Source organism: Hoplias malabaricus, unplaced genomic scaffold (assembly GCF_029633855.1).
Source record: "Hoplias malabaricus isolate fHopMal1 unplaced genomic scaffold, fHopMal1.hap1 scaffold_377, whole genome shotgun sequence".
NCBI classification, from domain to species: domain Eukaryota; kingdom Metazoa; phylum Chordata; class Actinopteri; order Characiformes; family Erythrinidae; genus Hoplias; species Hoplias malabaricus.
Genome location: NW_027101144.1, coordinates 1 through 16,059, shown reverse-complemented (window position 1 = coordinate 16,059; position 16,059 = coordinate 1). Strand labels below are relative to the sequence as shown.

At 40.9% G+C, this 16,059-nt stretch overlaps 44 non-coding genes and 5 pseudogenes across 44 annotated transcripts; all 49 read left to right on the top strand.

The window, feature by feature from the left end:
• The first annotated feature begins 114 nt into the window (after positions 1-114).
• On the top strand, positions 115-233 carry LOC136684854 (5S ribosomal RNA). Its single transcript, XR_010799911.1, has one exon. It is a non-coding gene; the product is annotated as a 5S ribosomal RNA (ribosomal RNA).
• Positions 234-440: 207 nt separating this feature from the next.
• Positions 441-559, top strand: LOC136684808 (5S ribosomal RNA). The gene has a single exon (XR_010799872.1). It is a non-coding gene; the product is annotated as a 5S ribosomal RNA (ribosomal RNA).
• Positions 560-766: 207 nt separating this feature from the next.
• On the top strand, positions 767-885 carry LOC136684853 (5S ribosomal RNA). The gene has a single exon (XR_010799910.1). It is a non-coding gene; the product is annotated as a 5S ribosomal RNA (ribosomal RNA).
• Positions 886-1,093: 208 nt separating this feature from the next.
• LOC136684819 (5S ribosomal RNA) lies at positions 1,094-1,212 on the top strand. Its single transcript, XR_010799883.1, has one exon. It is a non-coding gene; the product is annotated as a 5S ribosomal RNA (ribosomal RNA).
• Positions 1,213-1,432: 220 nt separating this feature from the next.
• LOC136684852 (5S ribosomal RNA) lies at positions 1,433-1,551 on the top strand. Its single transcript, XR_010799909.1, has one exon. It is a non-coding gene; the product is annotated as a 5S ribosomal RNA (ribosomal RNA).
• A 207-nt stretch (positions 1,552-1,758) lies between these two features.
• On the top strand, positions 1,759-1,877 carry LOC136684851 (5S ribosomal RNA). The gene has a single exon (XR_010799908.1). It is a non-coding gene; the product is annotated as a 5S ribosomal RNA (ribosomal RNA).
• A 208-nt stretch (positions 1,878-2,085) lies between these two features.
• On the top strand, positions 2,086-2,204 carry LOC136684849 (5S ribosomal RNA). Its single transcript, XR_010799906.1, has one exon. It is a non-coding gene; the product is annotated as a 5S ribosomal RNA (ribosomal RNA).
• Positions 2,205-2,411: 207 nt separating this feature from the next.
• LOC136684848 (5S ribosomal RNA) lies at positions 2,412-2,530 on the top strand. Its single transcript, XR_010799905.1, has one exon. It is a non-coding gene; the product is annotated as a 5S ribosomal RNA (ribosomal RNA).
• Positions 2,531-2,738: 208 nt separating this feature from the next.
• LOC136684818 (5S ribosomal RNA) lies at positions 2,739-2,857 on the top strand. The gene has a single exon (XR_010799882.1). It is a non-coding gene; the product is annotated as a 5S ribosomal RNA (ribosomal RNA).
• Positions 2,858-3,065: 208 nt separating this feature from the next.
• Positions 3,066-3,184, top strand: LOC136684847 (5S ribosomal RNA). The gene has a single exon (XR_010799904.1). It is a non-coding gene; the product is annotated as a 5S ribosomal RNA (ribosomal RNA).
• A 208-nt stretch (positions 3,185-3,392) lies between these two features.
• Positions 3,393-3,511, top strand: LOC136684806 (5S ribosomal RNA). Its single transcript, XR_010799870.1, has one exon. It is a non-coding gene; the product is annotated as a 5S ribosomal RNA (ribosomal RNA).
• Positions 3,512-3,717: 206 nt separating this feature from the next.
• On the top strand, positions 3,718-3,836 carry LOC136684817 (5S ribosomal RNA). The gene has a single exon (XR_010799881.1). It is a non-coding gene; the product is annotated as a 5S ribosomal RNA (ribosomal RNA).
• Positions 3,837-4,043: 207 nt separating this feature from the next.
• Positions 4,044-4,162, top strand: LOC136684846 (5S ribosomal RNA). Its single transcript, XR_010799903.1, has one exon. It is a non-coding gene; the product is annotated as a 5S ribosomal RNA (ribosomal RNA).
• A 208-nt stretch (positions 4,163-4,370) lies between these two features.
• On the top strand, positions 4,371-4,489 carry LOC136684845 (5S ribosomal RNA). Its single transcript, XR_010799902.1, has one exon. It is a non-coding gene; the product is annotated as a 5S ribosomal RNA (ribosomal RNA).
• A 210-nt stretch (positions 4,490-4,699) lies between these two features.
• LOC136684801 (5S ribosomal RNA) lies at positions 4,700-4,818 on the top strand. Its single transcript, XR_010799865.1, has one exon. It is a non-coding gene; the product is annotated as a 5S ribosomal RNA (ribosomal RNA).
• A 205-nt stretch (positions 4,819-5,023) lies between these two features.
• On the top strand, positions 5,024-5,142 carry LOC136684809 (5S ribosomal RNA). Its single transcript, XR_010799873.1, has one exon. It is a non-coding gene; the product is annotated as a 5S ribosomal RNA (ribosomal RNA).
• Positions 5,143-5,349: 207 nt separating this feature from the next.
• LOC136684807 (5S ribosomal RNA) lies at positions 5,350-5,468 on the top strand. The gene has a single exon (XR_010799871.1). It is a non-coding gene; the product is annotated as a 5S ribosomal RNA (ribosomal RNA).
• A 208-nt stretch (positions 5,469-5,676) lies between these two features.
• On the top strand, positions 5,677-5,795 carry LOC136684800 (5S ribosomal RNA). Its single transcript, XR_010799864.1, has one exon. It is a non-coding gene; the product is annotated as a 5S ribosomal RNA (ribosomal RNA).
• A 208-nt stretch (positions 5,796-6,003) lies between these two features.
• Positions 6,004-6,122, top strand: LOC136684844 (5S ribosomal RNA). Its single transcript, XR_010799901.1, has one exon. It is a non-coding gene; the product is annotated as a 5S ribosomal RNA (ribosomal RNA).
• A 207-nt stretch (positions 6,123-6,329) lies between these two features.
• On the top strand, positions 6,330-6,448 carry LOC136684843 (5S ribosomal RNA). The gene has a single exon (XR_010799900.1). It is a non-coding gene; the product is annotated as a 5S ribosomal RNA (ribosomal RNA).
• Positions 6,449-6,656: 208 nt separating this feature from the next.
• LOC136684816 (5S ribosomal RNA) lies at positions 6,657-6,775 on the top strand. The gene has a single exon (XR_010799880.1). It is a non-coding gene; the product is annotated as a 5S ribosomal RNA (ribosomal RNA).
• Positions 6,776-6,982: 207 nt separating this feature from the next.
• LOC136684842 (5S ribosomal RNA) lies at positions 6,983-7,101 on the top strand. Its single transcript, XR_010799899.1, has one exon. It is a non-coding gene; the product is annotated as a 5S ribosomal RNA (ribosomal RNA).
• Positions 7,102-7,307: 206 nt separating this feature from the next.
• LOC136684815 (5S ribosomal RNA) lies at positions 7,308-7,426 on the top strand. Its single transcript, XR_010799879.1, has one exon. It is a non-coding gene; the product is annotated as a 5S ribosomal RNA (ribosomal RNA).
• A 209-nt stretch (positions 7,427-7,635) lies between these two features.
• On the top strand, positions 7,636-7,754 carry LOC136684826 (5S ribosomal RNA; annotated as a pseudogene).
• Positions 7,755-7,962: 208 nt separating this feature from the next.
• Positions 7,963-8,081, top strand: LOC136684841 (5S ribosomal RNA). The gene has a single exon (XR_010799898.1). It is a non-coding gene; the product is annotated as a 5S ribosomal RNA (ribosomal RNA).
• Positions 8,082-8,288: 207 nt separating this feature from the next.
• On the top strand, positions 8,289-8,407 carry LOC136684813 (5S ribosomal RNA). The gene has a single exon (XR_010799877.1). It is a non-coding gene; the product is annotated as a 5S ribosomal RNA (ribosomal RNA).
• Positions 8,408-8,614: 207 nt separating this feature from the next.
• LOC136684840 (5S ribosomal RNA) lies at positions 8,615-8,733 on the top strand. The gene has a single exon (XR_010799897.1). It is a non-coding gene; the product is annotated as a 5S ribosomal RNA (ribosomal RNA).
• Positions 8,734-8,941: 208 nt separating this feature from the next.
• Positions 8,942-9,060, top strand: LOC136684838 (5S ribosomal RNA). Its single transcript, XR_010799894.1, has one exon. It is a non-coding gene; the product is annotated as a 5S ribosomal RNA (ribosomal RNA).
• Positions 9,061-9,267: 207 nt separating this feature from the next.
• On the top strand, positions 9,268-9,386 carry LOC136684837 (5S ribosomal RNA). The gene has a single exon (XR_010799893.1). It is a non-coding gene; the product is annotated as a 5S ribosomal RNA (ribosomal RNA).
• Positions 9,387-9,594: 208 nt separating this feature from the next.
• LOC136684836 (5S ribosomal RNA) lies at positions 9,595-9,713 on the top strand. Its single transcript, XR_010799892.1, has one exon. It is a non-coding gene; the product is annotated as a 5S ribosomal RNA (ribosomal RNA).
• Positions 9,714-9,921: 208 nt separating this feature from the next.
• Positions 9,922-10,040, top strand: LOC136684835 (5S ribosomal RNA). Its single transcript, XR_010799891.1, has one exon. It is a non-coding gene; the product is annotated as a 5S ribosomal RNA (ribosomal RNA).
• A 209-nt stretch (positions 10,041-10,249) lies between these two features.
• LOC136684827 (5S ribosomal RNA) lies at positions 10,250-10,368 on the top strand (annotated as a pseudogene).
• A 221-nt stretch (positions 10,369-10,589) lies between these two features.
• LOC136684834 (5S ribosomal RNA) lies at positions 10,590-10,708 on the top strand. The gene has a single exon (XR_010799890.1). It is a non-coding gene; the product is annotated as a 5S ribosomal RNA (ribosomal RNA).
• A 208-nt stretch (positions 10,709-10,916) lies between these two features.
• Positions 10,917-11,035, top strand: LOC136684833 (5S ribosomal RNA). Its single transcript, XR_010799889.1, has one exon. It is a non-coding gene; the product is annotated as a 5S ribosomal RNA (ribosomal RNA).
• A 209-nt stretch (positions 11,036-11,244) lies between these two features.
• LOC136684831 (5S ribosomal RNA) lies at positions 11,245-11,363 on the top strand (annotated as a pseudogene).
• Positions 11,364-11,570: 207 nt separating this feature from the next.
• Positions 11,571-11,689, top strand: LOC136684832 (5S ribosomal RNA). The gene has a single exon (XR_010799888.1). It is a non-coding gene; the product is annotated as a 5S ribosomal RNA (ribosomal RNA).
• Positions 11,690-11,895: 206 nt separating this feature from the next.
• Positions 11,896-12,014, top strand: LOC136684812 (5S ribosomal RNA). The gene has a single exon (XR_010799876.1). It is a non-coding gene; the product is annotated as a 5S ribosomal RNA (ribosomal RNA).
• A 209-nt stretch (positions 12,015-12,223) lies between these two features.
• On the top strand, positions 12,224-12,342 carry LOC136684824 (5S ribosomal RNA; annotated as a pseudogene).
• Positions 12,343-12,549: 207 nt separating this feature from the next.
• Positions 12,550-12,668, top strand: LOC136684825 (5S ribosomal RNA). Its single transcript, XR_010799887.1, has one exon. It is a non-coding gene; the product is annotated as a 5S ribosomal RNA (ribosomal RNA).
• Positions 12,669-12,876: 208 nt separating this feature from the next.
• LOC136684811 (5S ribosomal RNA) lies at positions 12,877-12,995 on the top strand. The gene has a single exon (XR_010799875.1). It is a non-coding gene; the product is annotated as a 5S ribosomal RNA (ribosomal RNA).
• A 207-nt stretch (positions 12,996-13,202) lies between these two features.
• On the top strand, positions 13,203-13,321 carry LOC136684814 (5S ribosomal RNA). The gene has a single exon (XR_010799878.1). It is a non-coding gene; the product is annotated as a 5S ribosomal RNA (ribosomal RNA).
• Positions 13,322-13,529: 208 nt separating this feature from the next.
• On the top strand, positions 13,530-13,648 carry LOC136684803 (5S ribosomal RNA). Its single transcript, XR_010799867.1, has one exon. It is a non-coding gene; the product is annotated as a 5S ribosomal RNA (ribosomal RNA).
• A 207-nt stretch (positions 13,649-13,855) lies between these two features.
• LOC136684873 (5S ribosomal RNA) lies at positions 13,856-13,974 on the top strand. The gene has a single exon (XR_010799929.1). It is a non-coding gene; the product is annotated as a 5S ribosomal RNA (ribosomal RNA).
• Positions 13,975-14,182: 208 nt separating this feature from the next.
• LOC136684862 (5S ribosomal RNA) lies at positions 14,183-14,301 on the top strand. Its single transcript, XR_010799918.1, has one exon. It is a non-coding gene; the product is annotated as a 5S ribosomal RNA (ribosomal RNA).
• A 208-nt stretch (positions 14,302-14,509) lies between these two features.
• LOC136684810 (5S ribosomal RNA) lies at positions 14,510-14,628 on the top strand. The gene has a single exon (XR_010799874.1). It is a non-coding gene; the product is annotated as a 5S ribosomal RNA (ribosomal RNA).
• Positions 14,629-14,834: 206 nt separating this feature from the next.
• Positions 14,835-14,955, top strand: LOC136684823 (5S ribosomal RNA; annotated as a pseudogene).
• Positions 14,956-15,162: 207 nt separating this feature from the next.
• LOC136684850 (5S ribosomal RNA) lies at positions 15,163-15,281 on the top strand. The gene has a single exon (XR_010799907.1). It is a non-coding gene; the product is annotated as a 5S ribosomal RNA (ribosomal RNA).
• Positions 15,282-15,488: 207 nt separating this feature from the next.
• Positions 15,489-15,607, top strand: LOC136684839 (5S ribosomal RNA). Its single transcript, XR_010799895.1, has one exon. It is a non-coding gene; the product is annotated as a 5S ribosomal RNA (ribosomal RNA).
• Positions 15,608-15,814: 207 nt separating this feature from the next.
• On the top strand, positions 15,815-15,933 carry LOC136684797 (5S ribosomal RNA). Its single transcript, XR_010799861.1, has one exon. It is a non-coding gene; the product is annotated as a 5S ribosomal RNA (ribosomal RNA).
• The last annotated feature ends 126 nt before the right edge of the window (positions 15,934-16,059 follow it).

Below are 16,059 nucleotides of genomic sequence, written 5' to 3'. Positions count from 1 at the left end.
AGCCAATCATTTTCATTTGAGGTGTCAGGTGGTCTACCGTTTACAGGCAGCTCTAAAACAAGTATTACTCTTAGAAGAGTATATAGAAATAGTCTTCTACAGCCAGCAGTGATCGCTTACGGCCATACCACTCCTTGAAAGCCCGATCCCGTCTGATCTCGGAAGCGAAGAAGAGTTGGGCCTAGTTAGTACTTGGATGGGAGACTGCCTGGGAATACTAGGTGCTGTAAGCTTTTTAGCTTAAGCTTCTATTATAAAGACAGTAACCACAGTCATTTAAACACAAGAGAAGAAGAAAACTACAAAAAAAAAAAAACGAACTGGAAAGCCAATCATTTTCATTTGAGGTGTCAGGTGGTCTACCGTTTACAGGCAGCTCTAAAACAAGTATTACTCTTAGAAGAGTATATAGAAATAGTCTTCTACAGCTAGCAGTGATCGCTTACGGCCATACCACTCCTTGAAAGCCCGATCCCGTCTGATCTCGGAAGCGAAGAAGAGTTGGGCCTAGTTAGTACTTGGATGGGAGACTGCCTTGGAATACTAGGTGCTGTAAGCTTTTTAGCTTAAGCTTCTATTATAAAGACAGTAACCACAGTCATTTAAACACAAGAGAAGAAGAAAACTACAAAAAAAAAAAAACGAACTGGAAAGCCAATCATTTTCATTTGAGGTGTCAGGTGGTCTACCGTTTACAGGCAGCTCTAAAACAAGTATTACTCTTAGAAGAGTATATAGAAATAGTCTTCTACAGCCAGCAGTGATCGCTTACGGCCATACCACTCCTTGAAAGCCCGATCCCGTCTGATCTCGGAAGCGAAGAAGAGTTGGGCCTAGTTAGTACTTGGATGGGAGACTGCCTGGGAATACTAGGTGCTGTAAGCTTTTTAGCTTAAGCTTCTATTATAAAGACAGTAACCACAGTCATTTAAACACAAGAGAAGAAGAAAACTACAAAAAAAAAAAAAACGAACTGGAAAGCCAATCATTTTCATTTGAGGTGTCAGGTGGTCTACCGTTTACAGGCAGCTCTAAAACAAGTATTACTCTTAGAAGAGTATATAGAAATAGTCTTCTACAGCCAGCAGTGATCGCTTACGGCCATACCACTCCTTGAAAGCCCGATCCCGTCTGATCTCGGAAGCGAAGAAGAGTTGGGCCTAGTTAGTACTTGGATGGCAGACTGCCTGGGAATACTAGGTGCTGTAAGCTTTTTAGCTTAAGTTTCTATTATAAAGACAGTAACCACAGTCATTTAAACACAAGAGAAGAAGAAAACTAAAAAAAAAAACAACAAAAAAAAAAAAACGAACTGGAAAGCCAATCATTTTCATTTGAGGTGTCAGGTGGTCTACCGTTTACAGGCAGCTCTAAAACAAGTATTACTCTTAGAAGAGTATATAGAAATAGTCTTCTACAGCCAGCAGTGATCGCTTACGGCCATACCACTCCTTGAAAGCCCGATCCCGTCTGATCTCGGAAGCGAAGAAGAGTTGGGCCTAGTTAGTACTTGGATGGGAGACTGCCTGGGAATACTAGGTGCTGTAAGCTTTTTAGCTTAAGCTTCTATTATAAAGACAGTAACCACAGTCATTTAAACACAAGAGAAGAAGAAAACTACAAAAAAAAAAAAACGAACTGGAAAGCCAATCATTTTCATTTGAGGTGTCAGGTGGTCTACCGTTTACAGGCAGCTCTAAAACAAGTATTACTCTTAGAAGAGTATATAGAAATAGTCTTCTACAGCCAGCAGTGATCGCTTACGGCCATACCACTCCTTGAAAGCCCGATCCCGTCTGATCTCGGAAGCGAAGAAGAGTTGGGCCTAGTTAGTACTTGGATGGGAGACTGCCTGGGAATACTAGGTGCTGTAAGCTTTTTAGCTTAAGCTTCTATTATAAAGACAGTAACCACAGTCATTTAAACACAAGAGAAGAAGAAAACTTCAAAAAAAAAAAAAACGAACTGGAAAGCCAATCATTTTCATTTGAGGTGTCAGGTGGTCTACCGTTTACAGGCAGCTCTAAAACAAGTATTACTCTTAGAAGAGTATATAGAAATAGTCTTCTACAGCCAGCAGTGATCGCTTACGGCCATACCACTCCTTGAAAGCCCGATCCCGTCTGATCTCGGAAGCGAAGAAGAGTTGGGCCTAGTTAGTACTTGGATGGGAGACTGCCTGGGAATACTAGGTGCTGTAAGCTTTTTAGCTTAAGCTTCTATTATAAAGACAGTAACCACAGTCATTTAAACACAAGAGAAGAAGAAAACTACAAAAAAAAAAAAACGAACTGGAAAGCCAATCATTTTCATTTGAGGTGTCAGGTGGTCTACCGTTTACAGGCAGCTCTAAAACAAGTATTACTCTTAGAAGAGTATATAGAAATAGTCTTCTACAGCCAGCAGTGATCGCTTACGGCCATACCACTCCTTGAAAGCCCGATCCCGTCTGATCTCGGAAGCGAAGAAGAGTTGGGCCTAGTTAGTACTTGGATGGGAGACTGCCTGGGAATACTAGGTGCTGTAAGCTTTTTAGCTTAAGCTTCTATTATAAAGACAGTAACCACAGTCATTTAAACACAAGAGAAGAAGAAAACTACAAAAAAAAAAAAAACGAACTGGAAAGCCAATCATTTTCATTTGAGGTGTCAGGTTGTCTACCGTTTACAGGCAGCTCTAAAACAAGTATTACTCTTAGAAGAGTATATAGAAATAGTCTTCTACAGCCAGCAGTGATCGCTTACGGCCATACCACTCCTTGAAAGCCCGATCCCGTCTGATCTCGGAAGCGAAGAAGAGTTGGGCCTAGTTAGTACTTGGATGGCAGACTGCCTGGGAATACTAGGTGCTGTAAGCTTTTTAGCTTAAGCTTCTATTATAAAGACAGTAACCACAGTCATTTAAACACAAGAGAAGAAGAAAACTACAAAAAAAAAAAAAACGAACTGGAAAGCCAATCATTTTCATTTGAGGTGTCAGGTGGTCTACCGTTTACAGGCAGCTCTAAAACAAGTATTACTCTTAGAAGAGTATATAGAAATAGTCTTCTACAGCCAGCAGTGATCGCTTACGGCCATACCACTCCTTGAAAGCCCGATCCCGTCTGATCTCGGAAGCGAAGAAGAGTTGGGCCTAGTTAGTACTTGGATGGGAGACTGCCTGGGAATACTAGGTGCTGTAAGCTTTTTAGCTTAAGCTTCTATTATAAAGACAGTAACCACAGTCATTTAAACACAAGAGAAGAAGAAAACTACAAAAAAAAAAAAAACGAACTGGAAAGCCAATCATTTTCATTTGAGGTGTCAGGTGGTCTACCGTTTACAGGCAGCTCTAAAACAAGTATTACTCTTAGAAGAGTATATAGAAATAGTCTTCTACAGCCAGCAGTGATCGCTTACGGCCATACCACTCCTTGAAAGCCCGATCCCGTCTGATCTCGGAAGCGAAGAAGAGTTGGGCCTAGTTAGTACTTGGATGGGAGACTGCCTGGGAATACTAGGTGCTGTAATCTTTTTAGCTTAAGCTTCTATTATAAAGACAGTAACCACAGTCATTTAAACACAAGAGAAGAAGAAAACTACAAAAAAAAAAAACGAACTGGAAAGCCAATCATTTTCATTTGAGGTGTCAGGTGGTCTACCGTTTACAGGCAGCTCTAAAACAAGTATTACTCTTAGAAGAGTATATAGAAATAGTCTTCTACAGCCAGCAGTGATCGCTTACGGCCATACCACTCCTTGAAAGCCCGATCCCGTCTGATCTCGGAAGCGAAGAAGAGTTGGGCCTAGTTAGTACTTGGATGGCAGACTGCCTGGGAATACTAGGTGCTGTAAGCTTTTTAGCTTAAGCTTCTATTATAAAGACAGTAACCACAGTCATTTAAACACAAGAGAAGAAGAAAACTACAAAAAAAAAAAAACGAACTGGAAAGCCAATCATTTTCATTTGAGGTGTCAGGTGGTCTACCGTTTACAGGCAGCTCTAAAACAAGTATTACTCTTAGAAGAGTATATAGAAATAGTCTTCTACAGCCAGCAGTGATCGCTTACGGCCATACCACTCCTTGAAAGCCCGATCCCGTCTGATCTCGGAAGCGAAGAAGAGTTGGGCCTAGTTAGTACTTGGATGGGAGACTGCCTGGGAATACTAGGTGCTGTAAGCTTTTTAGCTTAAGCTTCTATTATAAAGACAGTAACCACAGTCATTTAAACACAAGAGAAGAAGAAAACTACAAAAAAAAAAAAAACGAACTGGAAAGCCAATCATTTTCATTTGAGGTGTCAGGTGGTCTACCGTTTACAGGCAGCTCTAAAACAAGTATTACTCTTAGAAGAGTATATAGAAATAGTCTTCTACAGCCAGCAGTGATCGCTTACGGCCATACCACTCCTTGAAAGCCCGATCCCGTCTGATCTCGGAAGCGAAGAAGAGTTGGGCCTAGTTAGTACTTGGATGGGAGACTGCCTGGGAATACTAGGTGCTGTAAGCTTTTTAGCTTAAGCTTCTATTATAAAGACAGTAACCACAGTCATTTAAACACAAGAGAAGAAGAAAACTACAAAAAAAAAAAAAAAACGAACTGGAAAGCCAATCATTTTCATTTGAGGTGTCAGGTGGTCTACCGTTTACAGGCAGCTCTAAAACAAGTATTACTCTTAGAAGAGTATATAGAAATAGTCTTCTACAGCCAGCAGTGATCGCTTACGGCCATACCACTCCTTGAAAGCCCGATCTCGTCTGATCTCGGAAGCGAAGAAGAGTTGGGCCTAGTTAGTACTTGGATGGGAGACTGCCTGGGAATACTAGGTGCTGTAAGCTTTTTAGCTTAAGTTTCTATTATAAAGACAGTAACCACAGTCATTTAAACACAAGAGAAGAAGAAAACTAAAAAAAAAAAAACGAACTGGAAAGCCAATCATTTTCATTTGAGGTGTCAGGTGGTCTACCGTTTACAGGCAGCTCTAAAACAAGTATTACTCTTAGAAGAGTATATAGAAATAGTCTTCTACAGCCAGCAGTGATCGCTTATGGCCATACCACTCCTTGAAAGCCCGATCCCGTCTGATCTCGGAAGCGAAGAAGAGTTGGGCCTAGTTAGTACTTGGATGGGAGACTGCCTGGGAATACTAGGTGCTGTAAGTTTTTTAGCTTAAGCTTCTATTATAAAGACAGTAACCACAGTCATTTAAACACAAGAGAAGAAGAAAACTACAAAAAAAAAAAAACGAACTGGAAAGCCAATCATTTTCATTTGAGGTGTCAGGTGGTCTACCGTTTACAGGCAGCTCTAAAACAAGTATTACTCTTAGAAGAGTATATAGAAATAGTCTTCTACAGCCAGCAGTGATCACTTACGGCCATACCACTCCTTGAAAGCCCGATCCCGTCTGATCTCGGAAGCGAAGAAGAGTTGGGCCTAGTTAGTACTTGGATGGGAGACTGCCTGGGAATACTAGGTGCTGTAAGCTTTTTAGCTTAAGCTTCTATTATAAAGACAGTAACCACAGTCATTTAAACACAAGAGAAGAAGAAAACTACAAAAAAAAAAAAAACGAACTGGAAAGCCAATCATTTTCATTTGAGGTGTCACGTGGTCTACCGTTTACAGGCAGCTCTAAAACAAGTATTAGTCTTAGAAGAGTATATAGAAATAGTCTTCTACAGCCAGCAGTGATCGCTTACGGCCATACCACTCCTTGAAAGCCCGATCTCGTCTGATCTCGGAAGCGAAGAAGAGTTGGGCCTAGTTAGTACTTGGATGGGAGACTGCCTGGGAATACTAGGTGCTGTAAGCTTTTTAGCTTAAGCTTCTATTATAAAGACAGTAACCACAGTCATTTAAACACAAGAGAAGAAGAAAACTACAAAAAAAAAAAAAACGAACTGGAAAGCCAATCATTTTCATTTGAGGTGTCAGGTGGTCTACCGTTTACAGGCAGCTCTAAAACAAGTATTACTCTTAGAAGAGTATATAGAAATAGTCTTCTACAGCCAGCAGTGATCGCTTACGGCCATACCACTCCTTGAAAGCCCGATCCCGTCTGATCTCGGAAGCGAAGAAGAGTTGGGCCTAGTTAGTACTTGGATGGGAGACTGCCTGGGAATACTAGGTGCTGTAAGCTTTTTAGCTTAAGCTTCTATTATAAAGACAGTAACCACAGTCATTTAAACACAAGAGAAGAAGAAAACTACAAAAAAAAAAAAACGAACTGGAAAGCCAATCATTTTCATTTGAGGTGTCAGGTGGTCTACCGTTTACAGGCAGCTCTAAAACAAGTATTACTCTTAGAAGAGTATATAGAAATAGTCTTCTACAGCCAGCAGTGATCGCTTACGGCCATACCACTCCTTGAAAGCCCGATCCCGTCTGATCTCGGAAGCGAAGAAGAGTTGGGCCTAGTTAGTACTTGGATGGGAGACTGCCTGGGAATACTAGGTGCTGTAAGCTTTTTAGCTTAAGCTTCTATTATGAAGACAGTAACCACAGTCATTTAAACACAAGAGAAAAAGAAAACTACAAAAAAAAAAAAAACGAACTGGAAAGCCAATCATTTTCATTTGAGGTGTCAGGTGGTCTACCGTTTACAGGCAGCTCTAAAACAAGTATTACTCTTAGAAGAGTATATAGAAATAGTCTTCTACAGCCAGCAGTGATCGCTTACGGCCATACCACTCCTTGAAAGCCCGATCCCGTCTGATCTCGGAAGCGAAGAAGAGTTGGGCCTAGTTAGTACTTGGATGGCAGACTGCCTGGGAATACTAGGTGCTGTAAGCTTTTTAGCTTAAGCTTCTATTATAAAGACAGTAACCACAGTCATTTAAACACAAGAGAAGAAGAAAACTACAAAAAAAAAAAAACGAACTGGAAAGCCAATCATTTTCATTTGAGGTGTCAGGTGGTCTATCGTTTACAGGCAGCTCTAAAACAAGTATTACTCTTAGAAGAGTATATAGAAATAGTCTTCTACAGCCAGCAGTGATCGCTTACGGCCATACCACTCCTTGAAAGCCCGATCCCGTCTGATCTCGGAAGCGAAGAAGAGTTGGGCCTAGTTAGTACTTGGATGGGAGACTGCCTGGGAATACTAGGTGCTGTAAGCTTTTTAGCTTAAGCTTCTATTATAAAGACAGTAACCACAGTCATTTAAACACAAGAGAAGAAGAAAACTACAAAAAAAAAAAACGAACTGGAAAGCCAATCATTTTCATTTGAGGTGTCAGGTGGTCTACCGTTTACAGGCAGCTCTAAAACAAGTATTACTCTTAGAAGAGTATATAGAAATAGTCTTCTACAGCCAGCAGTGATCGCTTACGGCCATACCACTCCTTGAAAGCCCGATCCCGTCTGATCTCGGAAGCGAAGAAGAGTTGGGCCTAGTTAGTACTTGGATGGCAGACTGCCTGGGAATACTAGGTGCTGTAAGCTTTTTAGCTTAAGCTTCTATTATAAAGACAGTAACCACAGTCATTTAAACACAAGAGAAGAAGAAAACTACAAAAAAAAAAAAAAACGAACTGGAAAGCCAATCATTTTCATTTGAGGTGTCAGGTGGTCTACCGTTTACAGGCAGCTCTAAAACAAGTATTACTCTTAGAAGAGTATATAGAAATAGTCTTCTACAGCCAGCAGTGATCGCTTACGGCCATGCCACTCCTTGAAGGCACGATCCCGTCTGATCTCGGAAGCGAAGAAGAGTTGGGCCTAGTTAGTACTTGGATGGGAGACTGCCTGGGAATACTAGGTGCTGTAAGCTTTTTAGCTTAAGCTTCTATTATAAAGACAGTAACCACAGTCATTTAAACACAAGAGAAGAAGAAAACTACAAAAAAAAAAAAAACGAACTGGAAAGCCAATCATTTTCATTTGAGGTGTCAGGTGGTCTACCGTTTACAGGCAGCTCTAAAACAAGTATTACTCTTAGAAGAGTATATAGAAATAGTCTTCTACAGCCAGCAGTGATCGCTTACGGCCATACCACTCCTTGAAAGCCCGATCCCGTCTGATCTCGGAAGCGAAGAAGAGTTGGGCCTAGTTAGTACTTGGATGGGAGACTGCCTGGGAATACTAGGTGCTGTAAGCTTTTTAGCTTAAGCTTCTATTATAAAGACAGTAACCACAGTCATTTAAACACAAGAGAAGAAGAAAACTACAAAAAAAAAAAAACGAACTGGAAAGCCAATCATTTTCATTTGAGGTGTCAGGTGGTCTACCGTTTACAGGCAGCTCTAAAACAAGTATTACTCTTAGAAGAGTATATAGAAATAGTCTTCTACAGCCAGCAGTGATCGCTTACGGCCATACCACTCCTTGAAAGCCCGATCCCGTCTGATCTCGGAAGCGAAGAAGAGTTGGGCCTAGTTAGTACTTGGATGGCAGACTGCCTGGGAATACTAGGTGCTGTAAGCTTTTTAGCTTAAGCTTCTATTATAAAGACAGTAACCACAGTCATTTAAACACAAGAGAAGAAGAAAACTACAAAAAAAAAAAAACGAACTGGAAAGCCAATCATTTTCATTTGAGGTGTCAGGTGGTCTACCGTTTACAGGCAGCTCTAAAACAAGTATTACTCTTAGAAGAGTATATAGAAATAGTCTTCTACAGCCAGCAGTGATCGCTTACGGCCATACCACTCCTTGAAAGCCCGATCCCGTCTGATCTCGGAAGCGAAGAAGAGTTGGGCCTAGTTAGTACTTGGATGGGAGACTGCCTGGGAATACTAGGTGCTGTAAGCTTTTTAGCTTAAGCTTCTATTATAAAGACAGTAACCACAGTCATTTAAACACAAGAGAAGAAGAAAACTACAAAAAAAAAAAAAACGAACTGGAAAGCCAATCATTTTCATTTGAGGTGTCAGGTGGTCTACCGTTTACAGGCAGCTCTAAAACAAGTATTACTCTTAGAAGAGTATATAGAAATAGTCTTCTACAGCCAGCAGTGATCGCTTACGGCCATACCACTCCTTGAAAGCCCGATCCCGTCTGATCTCGGAAGCGAAGAAGAGTTGGGCCTAGTTAGTACTTGGATGGGAGACTGCCTGGGAATACTAGGTGCTGTAAGCTTTTTAGCTTAAGCTTCTATTATAAAGACAGTAACCACAGTCATTTAAACACAAGAGAAGAAGAAAACTACAAAAAAAAAAAAACGAACTGGAAAGCCAATCATTTTCATTTGAGGTGTCAGGTGGTCTACCGTTTACAGGCAGCTCTAAAACAAGTATTACTCTTAGAAGAGTATATAGAAATAGTCTTCTACAGCCAGCAGTGATCGCTTACGGCCATACCACTCCTTGAAAGCCCGATCCCGTCTGATCTCGGAAGCGAAGAAGAGTTGGGCCTAGTTAGTACTTGGATGGGAGACTGCCTGGGAATACTAGGTGCTGTAAGCTTTTTAGCTTAAGCTTCTAATATAAAGACAGTAACCACAGTCATTTAAACACAAGAGAAGAAGAAAACTACAAAAAAAAAAAAAACGAACTGGAAAGCCAATCATTTTCATTTGAGGTGTCAGGTGGTCTACCGTTTACAGGCAGCTCTAAAACAAGTATTACTCTTAGAAGAGTATATAGAAATAGTCTTCTACAGCCAGCAGTGATCGCTTACGGCCATACCACTCCTTGAAAGCCCGATCCCGTCTGATCTCGGAAGCGAAGAAGAGTTGGGCCTAGTTAGTACTTGGATGGGAGACTGCCTGGGAATACTAGGTGCTGTAAGCTTTTTAGCTTAAGCTTCTATTATAAAGACAGTAACCACAGTCATTTAAACACAAGAGAAGAAGAAAACTACAAAAAAAAAAAAAACGAACTGGAAAGCCAATCATTTTCATTTGAGGTGTCAGGTGGTCTACCGTTTACAGGCAGCTCTAAAACAAGTATTACTCTTAGAAGAGTATATAGAAATAGTCTTCTACAGCCAGCAGTGATCGCTTACGGCCATACCACTCCTTGAAAGCCCGATCCCGTCTGATCTCGGAAGCGAAGAAGAGTTGGGCCTAGTTAGTACTTGGATGGGAGACTGCCTGGGAATACTAGGTGCTGTAAGCTTTTTAGCTTAAGCTTCTATTATAAAGACAGTAACCACAGTCATTTAAACACAAGAGAAGAAGAAAACTGCAAAAAAAAAAAAAAACGAACTGGAAAGCCAATCATTTTCATTTGAGGTGTCAGGTGGTCTACCGTTTACAGGCAGCTCTAAAACAAGTATTACTCTTAGAAGAGTATATAGAAATAGTCTTCTACAGCCAGCAGTGATCGCTTACGGCCATACCACTCCTTGAAAGCCCGATCTCGTCTGATCTCGGAAGCGAAGAAGAGTTGGGACTAGTTAGTACTTGGATGGGAGACTGCCTGGGAATACTAGGTGCTGTAAGCTTTTTAGCTTAAGTTTCTATTATAAAGACAGTAACCACAGTCATTTAAACACAAGAGAAGAAGAAAACTAAAAAAAAAAAACAACACAAAAAAAAAAAACGAACTGGAAAGCCAATCATTTTCATTTGAGGTGTCAGGTGGTCTACCGTTTACAGGCAGCTCTAAAACAAGTATTACTCTAGAAGAGTATATAGAAATAGTCTTCTACAGCCAGCAGTGATCGCTTACGGCCATACCACTCCTTGAAAGCCCGATCCCGTCTGATCTCGGAAGCGAAGAAGAGTTGGGCCTAGTTAGTACTTGGATGGGAGACTGCCTGGGAATACTAGGTGCTGTAAGCTTTTTAGCTTAAGCTTCTATTATAAAGACAGTAACCACAGTCATTTAAACACAAGAGAAGAAGAAAACTACAAAAAAAAAAAAAACGAACTGGAAAGCCAATCATTTTCATTTGAGGTGTCAGGTGGTCTACCGTTTACAGGCAGCTCTAAAACAAGTATTACTCTTAGAAGAGTATATAGAAATAGTCTTCTACAGCCAGCAGTGATCGCTTACGGCCATACCACTCCTTGAAAGCCCGATCCCGTCTGATCTCGGAAGCGAAGAAGAGTTGGGCCTAGTTAGTACTTGGATGGGAGACTGCCTGGGAATACTAGGTGCTGTAAGCTTTTTAGCTTAAGCTTCTATTATGAAGACAGTAACCACAGTCATTTAAACACAAGAGAAAAAGAAAACTACAAAAAAAAAAAAAACGAACTGGAAAGCCAATCATTTTCATTTGAGGTGTCAGGTGGTCTACCGTTTACAGGCAGCTCTAAAACAAGTATTACTCTTAGAAGAGTATATAGAAATAGTCTTCTACAGCCAGCAGTGATCGCTTTACGGCCATACCACTCCTTGAAAGCCCGATCCCGTCTGATCTCGGAAGCGAAGAAGAGTTGGGCCTAGTTAGTACTTGGATGGCAGACTGCCTGGGAATACTAGGTGCTGTAAGCTTTTTAGCTTAAGCTTCTATTATAAAGACAGTAACCACAGTCATTTAAACACAAGAGAAGAAGAAAACTACAAAAAAAAAAAAACGAACTGGAAAGCCAATCATTTTCATTTGAGGTGTCAGGTGGTCTATCGTTTACAGGCAGCTCTAAAACAAGTATTACTCTTAGAAGAGTATATAGAAATAGTCTTCTACAGCCAGCAGTGATCGCTTACGGCCATACCACTCCTTGAAAGCCCGATCCCGTCTGATCTCGGAAGCGAAGAAGAGTTGGGCCTAGTTAGTACTTGGATGGGAGACTGCCTGGGAATACTAGGTGCTGTAAGCTTTTTAGCTTAAGCTTCTATTATAAAGACAGTAATCACAGTCATTTAAACACAAGAGAAGAAGAAAACTACAAAAAAAAAAAACGAACTGGAAAGCCAATCATTTTCATTTGAGGTGTCAGGTGGTCTACCGTTTACAGGCAGCTCTAAAACAAGTATTACTCTTAGAAGAGTATATAGAAATAGTCTTCTACAGCCAGCAGTGATCGCTTACGGCCATACCACTCCTTGAAAGCCCGATCCCGTCTGATCTCGGAAGCGAAGAAGAGTTGGGCCTAGTTAGTACTTGGATGGCAGACTGCCTGGGAATACTAGGTGCTGTAAGCTTTTTAGCTTAAGCTTCTATTATAAAGACAGTAACCACAGTCATTTAAACACAAGAGAAGAAGAAAACTACAAAAAAAAAAAAAAACGAACTGGAAAGCCAATCATTTTCATTTGAGGTGTCAGGTGGTCTACCGTTTACAGGCAGCTCTAAAACAAGTATTACTCTTAGAAGAGTATATAGAAATAGTCTTCTACAGCCAGCAGTGATCGCTTACGGCCATGCCACTCCTTGAAGGCACGATCCCGTCTGATCTCGGAAGCGAAGAAGAGTTGGGCCTAGTTAGTACTTGGATGGGAGACTGCCTGGGAATACTAGGTGCTGTAAGCTTTTTAGCTTAAGCTTCTATTATAAAGACAGTAACCACAGTCATTTAAACACAAGAGAAGAAGAAAACTACAAAAAAAAAAAAACGAACTGGAAAGCCAATCATTTTCATTTGAGGTGTCAGGTGGTCTACCGTTTACAGGCAGCTCTAAAACAAGTATTACTCTTAGAAGAGTATATAGAAATAGTCTTCTACAGCCAGCAGTGATCGCTTACGGCCATACCACTCCTTGAAAGCCCGATCCCGTCTGATCTCGGAAGCGAAGAAGAGTTGGGCCTAGTTAGTACTTGGATGGGAGACTGCCTGGGAATACTAGGTGCTGTAAGCTTTTTAGCTTAAGCTTCTATTATAAAGACAGTAACCACAGTCATTTAAACACAAGAGAAGAAGAAAACTACAAAAAAAAAAAAAACGAACTGGAAAGCCAATCATTTTCATTTGAGGTGTCAGGTGGTCTACCGTTTACAGGCAGCTCTAAAACAAGTATTACTCTTAGAAGAGTATATAGAAATAGTCTTCTACAGCCAGCAGTGATCGCTTACGGCCATACCACTCCTTGAAAGCCCGATCCCGTCTGATCTCGGAAGCGAAGAAGAGTTGGGCCTAGTTAGTACTTGGATGGCAGACTGCCTGGGAATACTAGGTGCTGTAAGCTTTTTAGCTTAAGCTTCTATTATAAAGACAGTAACCACAGTCATTTAAACACAAGAGAAGAAGAAAACTACAAAAAAAAAAAAACGAACTGGAAAGCCAATCATTTTCATTTGAGGTGTCAGGTGGTCTACCGTTTACAGGCAGCTCTAAAACAAGTATTACTCTTAGAAGAGTATATAGAAATAGTCTTCTACAGCCAGCAGTGATCGCTTACGGCCATACCACTCCTTGAAAGCCCGATCCCGTCTGATCTCGGAAGCGAAGAAGAGTTGGGCCTAGTTAGTACTTGGATGGGAGACTGCCTGGGAATACTAGGTGCTGTAAGCTTTTTAGCTTAAGCTTCTATTATAAAGACAGTAACCACAGTCATTTAAACACAAGAGAAGAAGAAAACTACAAAAAAAAAAAAAACGAACTGGAAAGCCAATCATTTTCATTTGAGGTGTCAGGTGGTCTACCGTTTACAGGCAGCTCTAAAACAAGTATTACTCTTAGAAGAGTATATAGAAATAGTCTTCTACAGCCAGCAGTGATCGCTTACGGCCATACCACTCCTTGAAAGCCCGATCCCGTCTGATCTCGGAAGCGAAGAAGAGTTGGGCCTAGTTAGTACTTGGATGGGAGACTGCCTGGGAATACTAGGTGCTGTAAGCTTTTTAGCTTAAGCTTCTATTATAAAGACAGTAACCACAGTCATTTAAACACAAGAGAAGAAGAAAACTACAAAAAAAAAAAAACGAACTGGAAAGCCAATCATTTTCATTTGAGGTGTCAGGTGGTCTACCGTTTACAGGCAGCTCTAAAACAAGTATTACTCTTAGAAGAGTATATAGAAATAGTCTTCTACAGCCAGCAGTGATCGCTTACGGCCATACCACTCCTTGAAAGCCCGATCCCGTCTGATCTCGGAAGCGAAGAAGAGTTGGGCCTAGTTAGTACTTGGATGGGAGACTGCCTGGGAATACTAGGTGCTGTAAGCTTTTTAGCTTAAGCTTCTATTATAAAGACAGTAACCACAGTCATTTAAACACAAGAGAAGAAGAAAACTACAAAAAAAAAAAAAACGAACTGGAAAGCCAATCATTTTCATTTGAGGTGTCAGGTGGTCTACCGTTTACAGGCAGCTCTAAAACAAGTATTACTCTTAGAAGAGTATATAGAAATAGTCTTCTACAGCCAGCAGTGATCGCTTACGGCCATACCACTCCTTGAAAGCCCGATCCCGTCTGATCTCGGAAGCGAAGAAGAGTTGGGCCTAGTTAGTACTTGGATGGGAGACTGCCTGGGAATACTAGGTGCTGTAAGCTTTTTAGCTTAAGCTTCTATTATAAAGACAGTAACCACAGTCATTTAAACACAAGAGAAGAAGAAAACTACAAAAAAAAAAAAAACGAACTGGAAAGCCAATCATTTTCATTTGAGGTGTCAGGTGGTCTACCGTTTACAGGCAGCTCTAAAACAAGTATTACTCTTAGAAGAGTATATAGAAATAGTCTTCTACAGCCAGCAGTGATCGCTTACGGCCATACCACTCCTTGAAAGCCCGATCCCGTCTGATCTCGGAAGCGAAGAAGAGTTGGGCCTAGTTAGTACTTGGATGGCAGACTGCCTGGGAATACTAGGTGCTGTAAGCTTTTTAGCTTAAGCTTCTATTATAAAGACAGTAACCACAGTCATTTAAACACAAGAGAAGAAGAAAACTACAAAAAAAAAAAACGAACTGGAAAGCCAATCATTTTCATTTGAGGTGTCAGGTGGTCTACCGTTTACAGGCAGCTCTAAAACAAGTATTACTCTTAGAAGAGTATATAGAAATAGTCTTCTACAGCCAGCAGTGATCGCTTACGGCCATACCACTCCTTGAAAGCCCGATCCCGTCTGATCTCGGAAGCGAAGAAGAGTTTTGGGCCTAGTTAGTACTTGGATGGGAGACTGCCTGGGAATACTAGGTGCTGTAAGCTTTTTAGCTTAAGCTTCTATTATAAAGACAGTAACCACAGTCATTTAAACACAAGAGAAGAAGAAAACTACAAAAAAAAAAAAACGAACTGGAAAGCCAATCATTTTCATTTGAGGTGTCAGGTGGTCTACCGTTTACAGGCAGCTCTAAAACAAGTATTACTCTTAGAAGAGTATATAGAAATAGTCTTCTACAGCCAGCAGTGATCGCTTACGGCCATACCACTCCTTGAAAGCCCGATCCCGTCTGATCTCGGAAGCGAAGAAGAGTTGGGCCTAGTTAGTACTTGGATGGGAGACTGCCTGGGAATACTAGGTGCTGTAAGCTTTTTAGCTTAAGCTTCTATTATAAAGACAGTAACCACAGTCATTTAAACACAAGAGAAGAAGAAAACTACAAAAAAAAAAAAACGAACTGGAAAGCCAATCATTTTCATTTGAGGTGTCAGGTGGTCTACCGTTTACAGGCAGCTCTAAAACAAGTATTACTCTTAGAAGAGTATATAGAAATAGTCTTCTACAGCCAGCAGTGATCGCTTACGGCCATACCACTCCTTGAAAGCCCGATCCCGTCTGATCTCGGAAGCGAAGAAGAGTTGGGCCTAGTTAGTACTTGGATGGGAGACTGCCTGGGAATACTAGGTGCTGTAAGCTTTTTAGCTTAAGCTTCTATTATAAAGACAGTAACCACAGTCATTTAAACACAAGAGAAGAAGAAAACTACAAAAAAAAAAAAACGAACTGGAAAGCCAATCATTTTCATTTGAGGTGTCAGGTGGTCTACCGTTTACAGGCAGCTCTAAAACAAGTATTACTCTTAGAAGAGTATATAGAAATAGTCTTCTACAGCCAGCAGTGATCGCTTACGGCCATACCACTCCTTGAAAGCCCGATCCCGTCTGATCTCGGAAGCGAAGAAGAGTTGGGCCTAGTTAGTACTTGGATGGGAGACTGCCTGGGAATACTAGGTGCTGTAAGCTTTTTAGCTTAAGCTTCTATTATAAAGACAGTAACCACAGTCATTTAAACACAAGAGAAGAAGAAAACTACAAAAAAAAAAAAACGAACTGGAAAGCCAATCATTTTCATTTGAGGTGTCAGGTGGT